The sequence below is a fragment of the Rissa tridactyla genome, chromosome 19 (assembly GCF_028500815.1).
Source record: "Rissa tridactyla isolate bRisTri1 chromosome 19, bRisTri1.patW.cur.20221130, whole genome shotgun sequence".
Lineage (NCBI taxonomy): Eukaryota > Metazoa > Chordata > Aves > Charadriiformes > Laridae > Rissa > Rissa tridactyla.
This window is the reverse complement of record NC_071484.1, coordinates 2,492,466-2,506,149: the sequence shown is the minus strand read 5'-3', so window position 1 is coordinate 2,506,149 and position 13,684 is coordinate 2,492,466. Positions and strand designations below refer to the sequence as shown.

At 58.3% G+C, this 13,684-nt stretch overlaps 1 long non-coding RNA gene across 1 annotated transcript; it reads left to right on the top strand.

Moving 5' to 3' along the window:
• Positions 1-2,257: 2,257 nt before the first annotated feature.
• Positions 2,258-5,159, top strand: LOC128919309 (uncharacterized). The gene is made up of 4 exons (XR_008469877.1): positions 2,258-2,701; positions 3,389-3,481; positions 3,584-3,676; positions 4,870-5,159. It is a non-coding gene; the product is annotated as an uncharacterized LOC128919309 (long non-coding RNA).
• The last annotated feature ends 8,525 nt before the right edge of the window (positions 5,160-13,684 follow it).

The following is a 13,684-nucleotide window of genomic DNA, read 5'->3' as shown; positions in this document are numbered from 1 at the left end:
TGAGCGTCCCGCAGTCTCCGCAGACCAGGAAACGCGCAGGGAGCACGGAACAGCCCAGACGCTGTCTCCAGCCCCGTGCCCAGGCAGGGTAATGCCGGGTTGAGCCGTGCGGCGCGGGTTCAAGTGCGAGGATAAGCGAGGGGGTGCAGTGGGGCTGGGCTCCTGCCGCGCTGCCTCTGCTGCTCCAGGAGGACACTTAACCTCGGTGGTATCTCTAAGCACATGGTTATCTCCGTGTGAGTCAATGCAGGCAGCTACGGGCATCCAGCTGAGCGTGTGCTTCAGTGTTTCGAAGTGCAGAAACCTTCGTTTAACGAGGCGTTTGCGGCAAGAAATTCTGAACGCTTCAGGCATCTAACCAGAAGTGGAAAGGAAGGCTACGGCTGCAGCGCTCTGTGCTTGCGGTACGTTTCTGGGGAAACTGCCCAAGAGCAGCCGTCACGTGAAGGCTGTGTTTGACCTCGTGCTCAGACGCGGGCCAGGAGTAGAAGACCCCGAGGTCGAAGCTGGGATCGGACGCAGCCACCCCAAGCTTGCTTCGGCTGCTCCCCGCGGACACGGGCTGCCACAGGAGATGCCCCTGGGTGTTTGGGGTGGCTCCAGCTGCCGCTCCGACAGGGCGCGTCTCCCAGGGGCCCCGTGTCACAGCTGCCAGCCCCGCGCCGGTGCCTCGGGTGCTCGAGGACCTCTCCGACAGCAGCCCCGCGCCTGGCCGTGATCCCAGCTGATCCTCTGGGTTGCTGGGTGGCCCGGCGACAGCTCCACTGTGCCTTCCTCTGCTATAAACTGAGGATAACATGATTTATTTCGTACTGGGTATTGCAAGTATAAATTAGAGCCTCTCTGCAGAGTGATTTTCCCCTTGGAAGTGTAGGTTAGGGGTTTAATATTGTTAGCATTAAGTGTTCCTGCCTGTAGTTTAGCTACAGCCCTGTAGCAATTATGCCATTCTTCTTGTAGCTCGATTTGTTAATGATTCAAGAATTCTTGATCCCGCGCGCATCGCTTGCCAGCTACGAGGGTGCTTTCAGAAGGAGCTTGCTCCCGGGGCGTTCGCGGCGTGCCTAATTCCTGTGAATCCGACGTGCTCTGCTTTGCACCTTGTGCAGTTGCCGTGAAACGGTGCCTGAAAAAACGATCCGTTTGTGCGAGTTAAATTACAATCTGCTGTTAATGGTGTAAGTAGACATAAGCCACCTTTCTGCGGTGGCACGAAGGGAGCTCGGGGGCTTCTGCTCCTTCAGGGCTTGCCATTCATTTCCTCTGTATCAGAGGAGACTTCAAATATCAGTTCATCCTTGCTTGGAAAATGACATTTTGTTTTCTACAGCGTGACATTATCGTCGTCGTGGAAATTCCATGTTGGTATCTGGGGAAAAATGCCTTAGAAAGGGGATTTAGAGGCATCTGCTCAATGCTCGTCAGTGCTGTGGGACAGTTTCCATACAGTTCAGATTTTGCCGTCCTCCTCCCTTTTATTTTGTTTCTTGAACAGGGTGTCGTGGTTACTCCTTGGCAAAGGAGGTGTCGCCCGTTTGTGGACCCGAGCCTGCTGCTTCCCCAGGAGCAGAACTGCGGTGTTACGCCCCGGGATTTTACACGTCACCCTTGTTGGGGTCTGTGCCTTCTGCTGCCTCGTGGTCTGGATCGCCTCTGGGAGGACGCGAAGTCTGGCCGAGCAGGAGCAGGAGCCGCGAGCCCGCGTTCCCTGTAGGGACGGTGCAGCGTGGGGCATCGTGACTTCAGTGAGTTACTTTTTGATCCCGCTCTGAGCATTTCTTATTCCCCGAAATTCAGTGTTCCCATTGATGAATGTTTGCCAGGCTTTTTGTATCTTTTTCCATAAAGTTGAAACCACCTGAAAATCGCTATCAGAAAAGTTTTTTAAAAGCCTTACAGAAAATGGTTTTGGTAACACATGGGCATGAGCAGGCGTCCGTGTGTGCGTGTGTTATCAGTAGTTTTGGAGCCGCCTCGTCGCCTCTGGCTCTTACTCCCCCGAACTTTTTGTGCAGGGAAGGATGTGAGGAGATTGGACCCACGATACCTGAACGTAAATGTGAGGACTCCAAGCTCGCAAACAAAATTCCTCTCTCGCTTTATATTGCCGATGGCAAAATTTCTTTTTTATCCCCCTGAAGCTGCTATTACAATACTGAGCAATTTGTCGCTGAGTATATACAAAAAAATAAGAGTTAATGCATTGTAGGGCTCCTTTGCCTGCTTGCGTTCTCTCCTTTGAGTGTCTCCATTGATTGGGATTACACCGGAGACCACAGTTAAGTCCCGCTGGTGTGCGCCGGTGAAAAACGCTGTGAAAATCTGAAGTTACCAAGAGAAGTTTTTGGGTTGTCTGTGGTTTTTCATGGAGGAAAGAGACCCCCGAAGGCACCGTACCCGCTGCTCAGGCCAGCTCCATCCAGCTGGAGGAGGACGAGGAGCACCGGGACAGGAACTGGCTTTCCATGGAGCTTGTTCAGCAAAGCGCCGCGTTTCATTAATTGCTTCCAGCGCTAATTGAAGGCCTGTTCGCAGGTATGTCGGATGTTTTCTAGACTCTGCATCCTCCGTGAGAGGTCCGGCCCTTTGGAGGGAGCCGGTTTCCGCTGCGCTGAGGGTGACCCTCCAGCCCTGACAGAGCCCTTTATCTGACGTGTGAAGCGTGAATCAGAAAATGCGGCTGATTAGTCAACCGTATTTGGTAATAAACTTGTTAACGTTTCAAAAGGTCTTTGAGGGAACTGTCGAAAAGTCAATTTGATGCCATCGGCCGCATGCTGAATTTCTGTGGGCTTGGGGCCGGAACACGATCAGCGTGGCAGGTGAACACAGAGCTTCCCCGGGAGTAGAGTTTCCGTATCCTCTGCGAGAAAAAGAGATAACTTTGCTTATGGAAACATGTGCAAGATGTTATACATTATGTTATGGACGCGTTACATGTTTTACATAAATGCTCTTAAAATGAGGTGGAAAGAGATGTGGAAACGGACAGTGAGGAGCTCTGAAAATCAGGGCTGGGTTGCTCTGGTAAGTTTTGTGATGTAGATACGTGACTCGGAGAAGAAAAAGCGGTAAACGGAAATGTTCCGGACATCAGCCAGCGCCTTGTTACGGCGCCGCGCAAGAAATTGTTTGCCCAGAGAAGAGGGGTTATTCTCGCAGGAGCAGTGCGGCGGGTGGCGGGAGCACAGGAGGGAGAACAGGGAATCGCCAGTCTGGAGGGCAGAAGGAGCCGTGCTCTTGGCCTTCAGACCAGGATATCCTGATATCTTGTACCGAGAGATATTTTGATCTCTTGGTCTAAATTTTTGCTGTTTTTTGATATGTTCATTGATTTATTTATTTTTTCCCGACCCACCATTCTCAAACATACGAATGGAATTTGCAGGTAGCAACGGAACGGGGAGGCGCTTGGTAAAGCCCGTGAAGGTTTGGAGGCAGGAACGGCGGTTACCGGTGGTACGGACGTGGCGTGAGCTGGGTGCGTGGTGCTCCCCCTCTTAGAGCGAAACGGCTTTTCAGCGTGGAAATGGCGAGCAGCCTTGTCCCTTTTATTAAACATCTCTCTTCTGCCCTCCTGCAGGTGCTGGGTCACTTCAAGCAAACTAAAGGGAAGTTCGGGACATTTCCAGTCCCATGAAAAGGTGGGGGCCAGCAGTGCTTCTGTTGAAAACGGGTAAGAATACCTATTACTGAGGACTTTTGTAGCGTAGCTGGGCAGCAGCCAGATCACGCGGCAGCACCTGCAGCCTGCCAGGGGCCGGCGTGCTGGGGGGACGCGCGGCCGGGAGCCTCACGGCAGTGAGAAACTGCCAAAGCGAGAAGAGAGGTGCGATGGTAACCGGTAGAAAATGAAGTTTGTGAAACGAAACGCGGGGAGTGAGGTACAGATAGGCGATTTGCCGCCGCACAGAGCGTGAGCGTGATCGGCCCCGGCGCGGGTGGATGTTGCACAGTGTCTGGCGCTCCCCTCTGAGGAAAAGTCCTCGCGGCTGCGTGTATTGCAGTAACCCCTCAGCGCTGCGGGGCAGGCTGGGGACCGCGCTGCTCTCTAGGTATAAAAATAGCCACTTTGCCCTAAGGGGTAGAAGCATGTAATGAGACAGAGGGCAAGGGGGAAAGCTTTACACCTTGGTTCACCCGGAACGTGGTATTTCCAGGAAAACTCAAGCTGCCCTGAGGTTTCCTTCGGCAGCGTGTCTATTAGATCACGCTCTCCCTGAAGATTTCTCCCCCACGTACTGGGGGGAGGGAGGGCAGGTCGTTGCTGGACTGTCAACGAGAAGGGACGAGCTCAGGAGTGTGCCGCGGGGCTGGGGAATTAAATTCTGCTTTAATCGGTGGCTCTGAAATCTGGTTCCTTATCACCCGTCGCCTTTTCTTGCTGACTGGCTGGTTGGAGCAGCAGCGTTGCGTAATGACCCTGGTTGTGTCGTTCACAAAAAAGTAAGTTGTGATCCTCTGCAATGCCGGGATTTCATGCATTTCCTATTTGTACATGTATTTTGATGGCCGGTAAGGAAAGAGAAGATCCTTGCTAAGAAAGGAGATCCCAGAAAAACGACAGTAGCCGGTGCAGGGGTAAGGAGATCTTTACATAAACCGCTGTGACCCGGAGTGCCGCGGAGCTGCCGATATCCCGGAGAGGAGAGCCGAGACCTTGAGAGACTTCAGAGCTAATTTAATAAATGGCTGGTTTGTAGTTACAAATTTAACTTCTTAAGAAGGACTAGGAAGAAAAGCGCAGGAAAACAGGAGAACGGAGCCTTTTCTTTGTCAGATGCCAATTTAACTCGACAGTCTCTAATCCCTAACTCCTGCGGTTTAACATAAGCTAATGAGGGTTTAATATCTCGCTTGCGATTCCAGGTCGGTGCGATGCGGGTCCCGGTGTGCCGTGCCGTGCCCTGCACAGAGGCGGCTGACGTCCGGCGCCCACGGGACGGAGAGTTGAGCGGCTGCCATCTATCTCTGCTCCGGCTGCGCTGACAAGGTGAAATGGCCCCACCGGGGATTCTCGATTAAATTGCGCCGACCTGGATTTGAACTGCTGAGCTGTAAAACAGGCTGCACCTCTCTCGCACGCGCGATCCCAGAAGCAATCGGCCCTCGTTTTTGAGTCACGCTTCTCTCTGCCTCGGCTGCTTGTGGGTTAAAGCTTAGCGGCGGCAGAAATGTGAACTCAAGCGTTTCGGGGGGGTGGGGGGGGGACGACTGCTAATAAAAAGCAGCGGCAAGGTTGGCCCACGCCTGGAATGACACAGTCTTTGAGCTGGAAAAGACCTACAAGGCAGTGCAGTCAGCGTCCTGGCCAGCAGGAGATCGCTTCTTAAAGGGCGTTTGGAAATCTTTTCGTGCAGTCTGGTCGTAACAGACTCAAGGAATTGGGTTTCCCCCACTTCCCCCAGGATATTCTCACCCTCCCCCCCGGAGCCGGCGGCTGCACAGCCAAAGTTAAAGCGCACTGAAGCCTTCAATCCCATTTCCAGGCCACTGGCTGTTCTTCTGGGCTAGCAGAAATCCTTTCCCTCCCCGTTGTCGGCCGGGGCTGTGGAGGCACAGAGGCGCCGGGCTGCGCCTCCAGCCCGTGGGCCCCTCTCGCAAGCCAGCAGCTGCTGATGCGGCCGCGCTTTGACACGCAAGCTGCCCCGTTGCCCCCAGCGCATGGATGTCCCCGGGCTGCGAGTGGCTCCGGCTTATTCCCATCCACCTTTGGCCGTTGCCTCCGGTGCCATGGGGCTGCTCTCACCCGTGGCTCCCATTGCTAAGCCCACCTTGGAGGCTCTGCTCCTCTTTTTTCTCTTCCCCCCTGACTTTGGGGGTTCAGTGCTGTTGCAGTGGTGGGGGAGGGGGGGCGGGAACTGAAGTGTGTCCGTGTGTTGGGACCGGGGCCAGCTGCCTGCATCTGCACGCGTTAACCCTTAAAGAATTTTTAAAAGTGATTTTGACGTGCGTCTGGTTTGAGCGACTCATTCTGGATGTCATCTCCAAACACGTTGAGGAACAGGAAGTCATTGGAAGTGGTCAGCATGGATTTACCAAGGGCAAATCATGCCTGACCAATCTGATAGCTTTCTATGATGTTATAACGGGTTGGCTGGATGAGGGGAGAGCCGTAGATGTCATCTACCTTGACTTCAGCAAGGCTTTTGACACTGTCTCCCATAACATCCTCATTAGGAAGCTGAGGAAGTATGGGCTAGAGGAGGTGACAGTGAGGTGGATCGAGAGCTGGCTGAGTGACAGAACTCAGAGGGTTGTGATCAGCGGCACAGAGTCCAGTTGGAGGCCTGTAACCAGTGGTGTCCCTCAGGGGTCAATACTCGGTCCAATTTTGTTCAGTATATTCATTAATGACTTGGATGATGGGACGGAGTGTATCCTCAGCAAGTTTGCTGATGATACCAAGCTGGGAGGGGTGGCTGACACTCCGGAGGGCCGTGCTGCCATCCAGCGTGACCTGGACAGGCTGGAGAGCTGGGCAGAGAAGAACCTCATGAGGTTCAACAAAAGCAAGTGTAGGGTCCTCCACCTGGGGAGGAAGAATGCCAAACACCAGTACAGGTTAGGGGTGGACCTGCTGGGAAGTAGTTCTGAGGAGAAGGATCTGGGGGTCCTGGTAGACAGTAAATTATCCATGAGCCAACAATGTGCCCTTGTTGCCAAAAAGGCCAATGGAATCCTGGGCGGCATAGGGAAGAGTGTGGCCAGTAGGTCGAAGGAGGTCGTTCTCCCCCTCTACTCTGCACTGGTGAGGCCACAACTGGAGTACTGTGTCCAGTTTTGGGCTCCCCAGTTCAAGAGAGACAGGGAACTACTGGAGAGAGTCCAGTGTAGGGCAACAAAGATGATGGAGGGATTGGAGCATCTCCCTTCTGAGGAAAGGCTGAGAGAGCTGGGACTCTTTAGCCTGGAGAAGAGAAGGCCGAGGGGAGACCTTGTTATGGCATACAAGTATCTAAAGGGTGGGTTGAAGGAGGATGGTGCCAGACTCTTTTCATTGGTTCCCAGTGACAGGACGAGGGGCAATGGGCACAAGCTGTAACATAGGAAGTTCCGTTCAAATACACGGAAAAACTTCTTTACAGTGAGGGTGACAGAGCACTGGAACAGGCTGCCCAGGGAGGGTGTGGAGTCCCCTTCTCTGGAGATTTTCAAGACCCGCCTGGATGCAGCCCTGAGGGATGTGCTCTGGGCGATCCTGCTTTGGCAGGGGAGTTGGACTAGATGATCTCTAGAGGTCCCTTCCAACTCTGAAGTTTCTGTGATTCTGTGATTCTGTGTGCAGGCTTGGAAAGTCAGGGGGTTTTTTGCTCAACATCCTCGGTCTCTGCTGTTGAGGGTTCCTTGTGGCCATTAGAAATCGGCTCAGTGGTGTCTCAGATTGGCCAGCAGAAGGTTTCGGCTTTGCTCTCTTTGTGTTTACCTAAAAGCAGAATGAGACCCAGCCTTCCCATGCAAAATGCTCCCAGCGCCAGGTAACACTGGGTGCGTTTATTAGCCCAAACGAGCTCAGTAGCACAACTGGGGGGGAGGAAGCCCGCCAGGGGAGAGCGGTAGCCGCGACCTGTTGTGTTTGCAAAGCTGCGACAAGCGTCGGCCAAAATTCCTGCCGCTGTTCGGTCTAACCCGTTTCGGCTCAGCCTGCGCAGCTCCTCCTGGTCCACCCGAAGCTCAAATCGCCTCCATTGCGGATGCGTTGAGCTCGGCAAACCCTCGGTGGCTGGAAACGCTGACGCTCCCCCTTCCCCCCGGTGTGCTCTGGGTGCTGCTCAGCGCGCTGGAGTGCCATTTGGGCTGACAGTGTTGTGTAAGACGTGCGGAGCCTCGGCTGCTCGGAGATGCTCACCGCTTTCCCCTGAACTGCCTCTTTTCTCTGATTTCGCTGATTTGTATCTTGTTTCCAGTTGGAGCCTGAATAGCAAAATTCCCGGCGCGAGCGAGACGGAGCTGGGATCTGCTTTCACTTGAAGCGCCTACTTCATGCTGACCGTTTCTCAGCTGTTTGCCTGCAGAATTTCTCCATGGTGACGAAAAAGTGAATTTCCCTTAAATCTCCGTGTGCCAAATAAAAGCCTTGACTCAAGGGTGGCACAGCAAGGGCTTGTTTTGCTCCTGCTCCGTCCCAGCCATGCTGTGTGCCGCGGGACGCTGGGGAGAGCCAGAGCGGGCTCTACGCTTCCCATCCCCTCCCTCCTTTTCTCCCTCCCTCTCCAGTCCTTAGTTTCCCACCAGGAACTGGGGGTGACACAGCCGAAAGAAGTCACGCTGGTTTCCAGCATCATCAACTGGAGTAGAAAGCGCCTGTTGCTCGAGGGCGTGGGTGCGTGCCCGGAGTGCTTTGAACAGGGAAGAGACAGACGGACGGCTTCTCTGCCGCATGGTTGTGTCAGCCTTCAGAGGGTTTCCCAGCTGGAAAACCCGTGTCCTGGTTTGTGGTCAGAGTTCAGTTCGGGTTCTTCGTTTATTTGTGTGGAAAATGAGGATGTGGGTTTTTCAGCCGCCTTGTGGAGCCAGTATTTGGGGCGTTACTTTCTCTCGCCTGTGATTTATCCCCCAAAGAAAACTCCCTTCAGGAGGCCGTTTCCCCACACGTTGCCTCCTGACCATCTGACGTCTCCCTCTGCTCTCAAAAGCTGACCGAAACATCTCGGCTTCCTTATGAGCACGAGAGCTGGAAAATGGTAGCTTCCCTCTGCTCACGCAAGCTGCCACTCACGTGGCGGCCCCCCATGCTGCAGCCTCTGCCGTGACCACATTCCTGGGAAGACCTTCCTTGTCTGCACCCTAAAAGCAAGATCTGCCTCGTTAGATTCTAGCTGAAAAAATCGCAGCCAGATGGTCAATCATCAGCTTCGGCAACCAAAGGAGCGGAGATATTTTAGGTTCAAGGGTTTCCCATTATGTAATGGAACGGACACCGAGGCGGCTGTGGAAGGGTTGGTTTCTTATTTCTTTGGTTTTACTAACAATGGGGGATTTACTGTTATCTTTTTTTTTGCACATCACAGGTTTTGAAGATTGGCAGGGTCCCACCCTTAGAGGCTCGTTGCCGTTTTCGGCGAAAAGAGGGGCAGATTTGACTCTATCCTTGTCAGACAGACGCGTCCCCCGGCCCTGCCCCAGCCGTTGCTCCCCACGTGTCCTTTCAGGTGCAGGGGGACGTATCGCAGCGGGACGAGGGAGAGCTCTGCAAGTCACCTCGGAGGAACCCAAAAGCCGATGCCAACCTCGCAGCCTTCGTCGGAGGAGCACCTCGGCAGCCGGTGCTGAAATGGGAGACTGCGGCTTCTCCCTTGGGCGCTGTGGTTAACCATCAGCCGGTGCGGCTAAAAGCTGGCCACAGTGGGCGAGGAGCGTGGGTCAGAGCTGAGCGCGAGGACGGTCCCCAACGTAAAACCGGCGTGTCAGGAGTAGGAGAAGGAGCTCGCGGACAGGCAGGAATGCGGCGGCATCCAGCCAGCCTGTGCGCCACCTTTCGGGGCAGCTCCTCTTCGGGGCGGAGGTGCTGAGTGCTGTGATGGGAGGAAGCTAAAAAGGAGCTGGAGAAGTTTGTGACGGGGAGAAGCGGCAGCCTGGGGCATCGAGCGGCTCTGGGCACTGCACCCTGCCGCTCTCGTAGTGTTTGTGGTCCCGGGGAGTTGCCCGAGGAGTGTCGCCCTCGTGCCGAGCACGTCCAACCCCGCTGCGGCCTCCTCGTGATCCCCAGCCTCCCCGGCACATGCAGCGGTGCCAGCGGGCAGGACCCTGCCCTGGGCAAGTGGTGTCGGTGCTGCGTGACCCTGGGGGGCTGCAGACCAGAGCTGGGCCGACCTGAAGTCGTGGGTTTTTGCCCTCCTGATCCTGCAGGCCCTGAATAACTCAAGATTCAGAAACAGTCTGTGCATCTGGAATATTTCTGGCTCGCTCAGCGGGCTGGTATCTAGACACCAGCCCAAAAATAGCTCCGTGCTGAGATGCATCTCCGTCGTGGCTGGTAGCGAATCTCCGGCTAGAATCCTGGAGGGGTATAAAGATGTCTCCGCTGCGACGGGCTCGCTGCGGCCTGGGGAGGATCGGCGCCGTTTGCTCCGGGCCTTGCCCTGGCTGGGGAGGACACTGCGGCTGCGGAGGCAGCGCGGATGGGGGTGGCTCCTGGCGCAGACCCCTTCACACCCCCGGCTCAGCCGGGTGCTCGCCCCCCGCTCCCTGCTGCGGCCGGAGGCTCCTCCAGCATCTTCCTCACCCCACGCCATCTCCCGCGAGGCCGTAGCTGTGGGGGACAGAGCGAGCGGATGACGGTGATTGCTTTAATAAGATGAACTTGACCCCTCTTGAAACCAGGAGAGAGGACCTCGCCCGGGGCTGGGTGTCCCCCCTGGGGGAGGCAGCACCCCAAGGAGCACCCTGGCAGCACACCCCCCCCCCCCACACACCCCCCCCCAGTACCGCAAGTGGGGCAGGGCCGGCAGCGCGTGTCCTCACCCACCCCAGCGCCCTGGATTGCGTATGTGGGCCCCCGTGCTCGCCGCGAGGTGTTGAATTGGGGTGGGGTTTTGTACCACGCCACGTAGGGGGACACCAGCGCTCGCATCTGGGACAGCCAGCTCTGATCTGGGTCTCTGCAGGGCGAGGGGCACCTCCAGCCCCACCCATGTGGGGACTGGGCCCCCTCCCAGGGTGGGTGGTTGCGGCATCCGTCGTCCTGCGTCCCGCCGTCGTCCCTGGCTGGTGGAGAAGGGGGATCCCCAGGGAAGTGACCCTCCGTGGGCAGGGGGTGCTGGGCCTCTCCCAGCGCTGCCAGGGTCGAGGGGGGCCGGCAGCAATGCTCGCGTGGTGTCCCCCATCTGCCACCGATTTTACCGTCAAATGACCCCCAGCAGGGGGGACGTGCTGCAGCGCCCCCCCCACCCAGCCTGGGCCTTCGTCCTCAGCTTCTGTCCTCCCAGCTCGGGGCCGGGGGCTGTGGGGACAAGTGTGTGGCCCTGGAGCATCTCGGGGACGTCAGAGCATCTTCTCCTGCGCCGTCCAGTCCAGGCGTGCATGGACTGGACTGGGGGAGCCCTCTCGTGGCCGATGTGCCGAGCAGGAGTCCGGTTGTGCCAAGGAGTCCGGCTGTGCCGGTCAGCCCGGCTGTGCTGAGCTTTGCCACACCAGCCCCAGCTGAGCGTCACCTGCACTGGTCCCCTGGGAGGATGCTGCATCCTCCTGGGTCCCTCTGGGAGTTGGGGACCCATCCCTGGGTCCCCATCTGCCAGGTTTGGCCAGGCCAGACCCCGCACGGAGCTAACGCAGCCCGGGGTGTCCCTGGGAGGGGACAGGGACCTGTCCCCGTGTCCCTGCGATGGGATGGTGAACAGCTCTTGTGTCCCAGAGGTGGGCAAGGGACCCATCCCCATGCTGGGACGGGGAGTGGTGCACATGGTGGGACAGGGATGGGGGCCGTGACCTCGTGCTGGGACAAGCGCAGGACTGAGCATCTCTGTGGTGGGCCGGGGAGCAGCCACGTGTCCCCACGGTGGGGCAAAAGTCAGCTGGAGGGAGCTCGGTGGCACTCGCCACATGCTATCACCCCCCCCCACTCAGACGTGAAGGTGGGGACGGTCCCAGCCCTTGGGGACAGGCCAGGGTGGAGTGTGGGACATGGGGAGGACGTCGGTGGGGGTGAGGCGGAGGGGAGCAGGGACCGGAGCATCCTCGCAGATGAAATTTGCACCGTACTTCCCACCCCCCCACCCCCAGCGCCAGTGAAAAGCAGAACCCCCATCATTTTCCAAATCTTTATTGTAAATAAATTCTGTGACATTGCAGGAGCCTTCCCGGGGGGGGGTGCGGCCGGAGCCGAGCGAGGAGCACGCGGCGTCTCCGGCAGCGGCATCTCCAGCAGCGGGCGGCTCCCCAGCGCGTGCAAAGCAGGAGCGCGAGACGAGGCGCAGGCGGCCAGGGGTGGCTGAACCCCCACTTCCCCCCCCCAAGCCACGACCTGGGGCCCCGTCCCGGCTGCGGGCGGTAGCGCAGAGCGAGGGGGTGCGGGACGGCGGTGCGGCTGGCGGTGAGTTGGCGGGGCGGGGGTCTGCCACCCCCTCTGTGCTTGTCCCACCACCGCGTGCCAGGACGGGGCCCTTCGGCTCAGCCCATTGCGGGGGGGTCTGGGGTGGGGGGGGTGTGTTTTGCTCTCTCGGCTCTGGAAGCACTGGGTGCACCCCCCCAGTCCCGGACGCGGGCCCTCCCTGGCGCGTCCGCGGCGGCACCGCTTGACCTTACAGCGTTAAAATCATTAAGAAAAAAACCCCGATATTTATATATATATATATATATATATATATTAATGTCCCCAAACCCAGTGACAACAGTGGCTTCTTGCTCTGAAACAGGGGTGTCCCCTTGCCGCAGGGATCACCCGGGCACTGTGGCCGTGACAGCTGTGGGGACGCTGTGGTGACAGTGATAGAGATGGGGCGGGGGGGGGGGAAGTGTGTGGGTTGTTTGTCCAGCCCCCCCCCCCCACCCCCCGTGCCCGTGGTGGCCCCACGTCCCCCAGCCCGTCACCGATACCTCACCTGACGAGCCACCACCAAAGCCCAGCCTGGGGACATCCAGGCACCCCACGTCCCGCTGTCACCTCACCTCCCGACACCCTGGCATGGTGGCGCCCTGTCCCCTGTCTGGTGCCACCACAGCCAAGGCTGGGCTGTCACACGAGGCTGGGGGCCACCACGCGCCTCGGCCATGGCTGGGCTTGGGGACACCCTTGGTCACCTTCTGCCTCCATGGCAAAGGGGCCTGGCGTAGGCAGGGACAGCGGGCGAGGGAGAGCGCAGAGGGGACACCCCCACACCGCTGTGGGCATGGGGTGTCATCCCCTGTTGTCCCCCCGCTGAGTGTCACCAGGGGTGTCCCCCCCTCCCACCGCTGAGTCTCACCAGTGGCTGAAGCGACCGGTGTGGGCCCCCGGTGCTCCGCGGTGCTGTGGGTCGGGTGGCCCTGCGGAGCCATCCCATGCAGGGTGACGTGGGGACGGGGGTGACACATCCCACCCGCCTGCCATGGGGCTGGGGGACACCCAGCAGGTGCTGTGACCAGCCCGCCATGGGGCTGGGGTGACACGTGCCACCCACCCCAGCAGCCCCACGTGCCGCCAGCCTGGGGCTCACCCTGTACCCCAGCCCCCCAGTGTGGGCCCTGCTGTCACCTGCCCCCCCACCAGCCCCACTGCCACCACTTTGGGGTTCACCTGCCCGAGCTGGGGGGGGGGGGACGGACGTGGGGGCCCCATGGCTGGGTGGGCGCAGCCATGACGTTTGAGGGGACATACCCCGCCGTGGGTGGGGTGGGGGGCTGATGGGCTGGTTTGGGCGGGGGGACAGGGGACACCTGGGGGTGCAGACCTGGCCCCTCCCATGGACCCCATCCCAGACCTGGCATCTGGGGTGGGGGGGGACACAACTCCCAGGCCCTGCACTTTGAGGCGGGGGGGGGGGTGTGGGGTGTGGGGGTGTTACTGGCCTGGTACTGGGGTACACTGGCCTGCCATTTGGGGGACCCAGGCCCCAAAGCTGTAAGATGCTGGCGAGGGGGGTGCGGGGGGGGCAGAGGAGAGGAGGGGGGGCTGGGGGGGGGCTGTCCCCCGCAGGTACATTCATCCCGGTGCTGGGGGTGCTGCCAGCCCCGGGGTGGGGGCCCGGGGGCCCATACATTCGTGGCA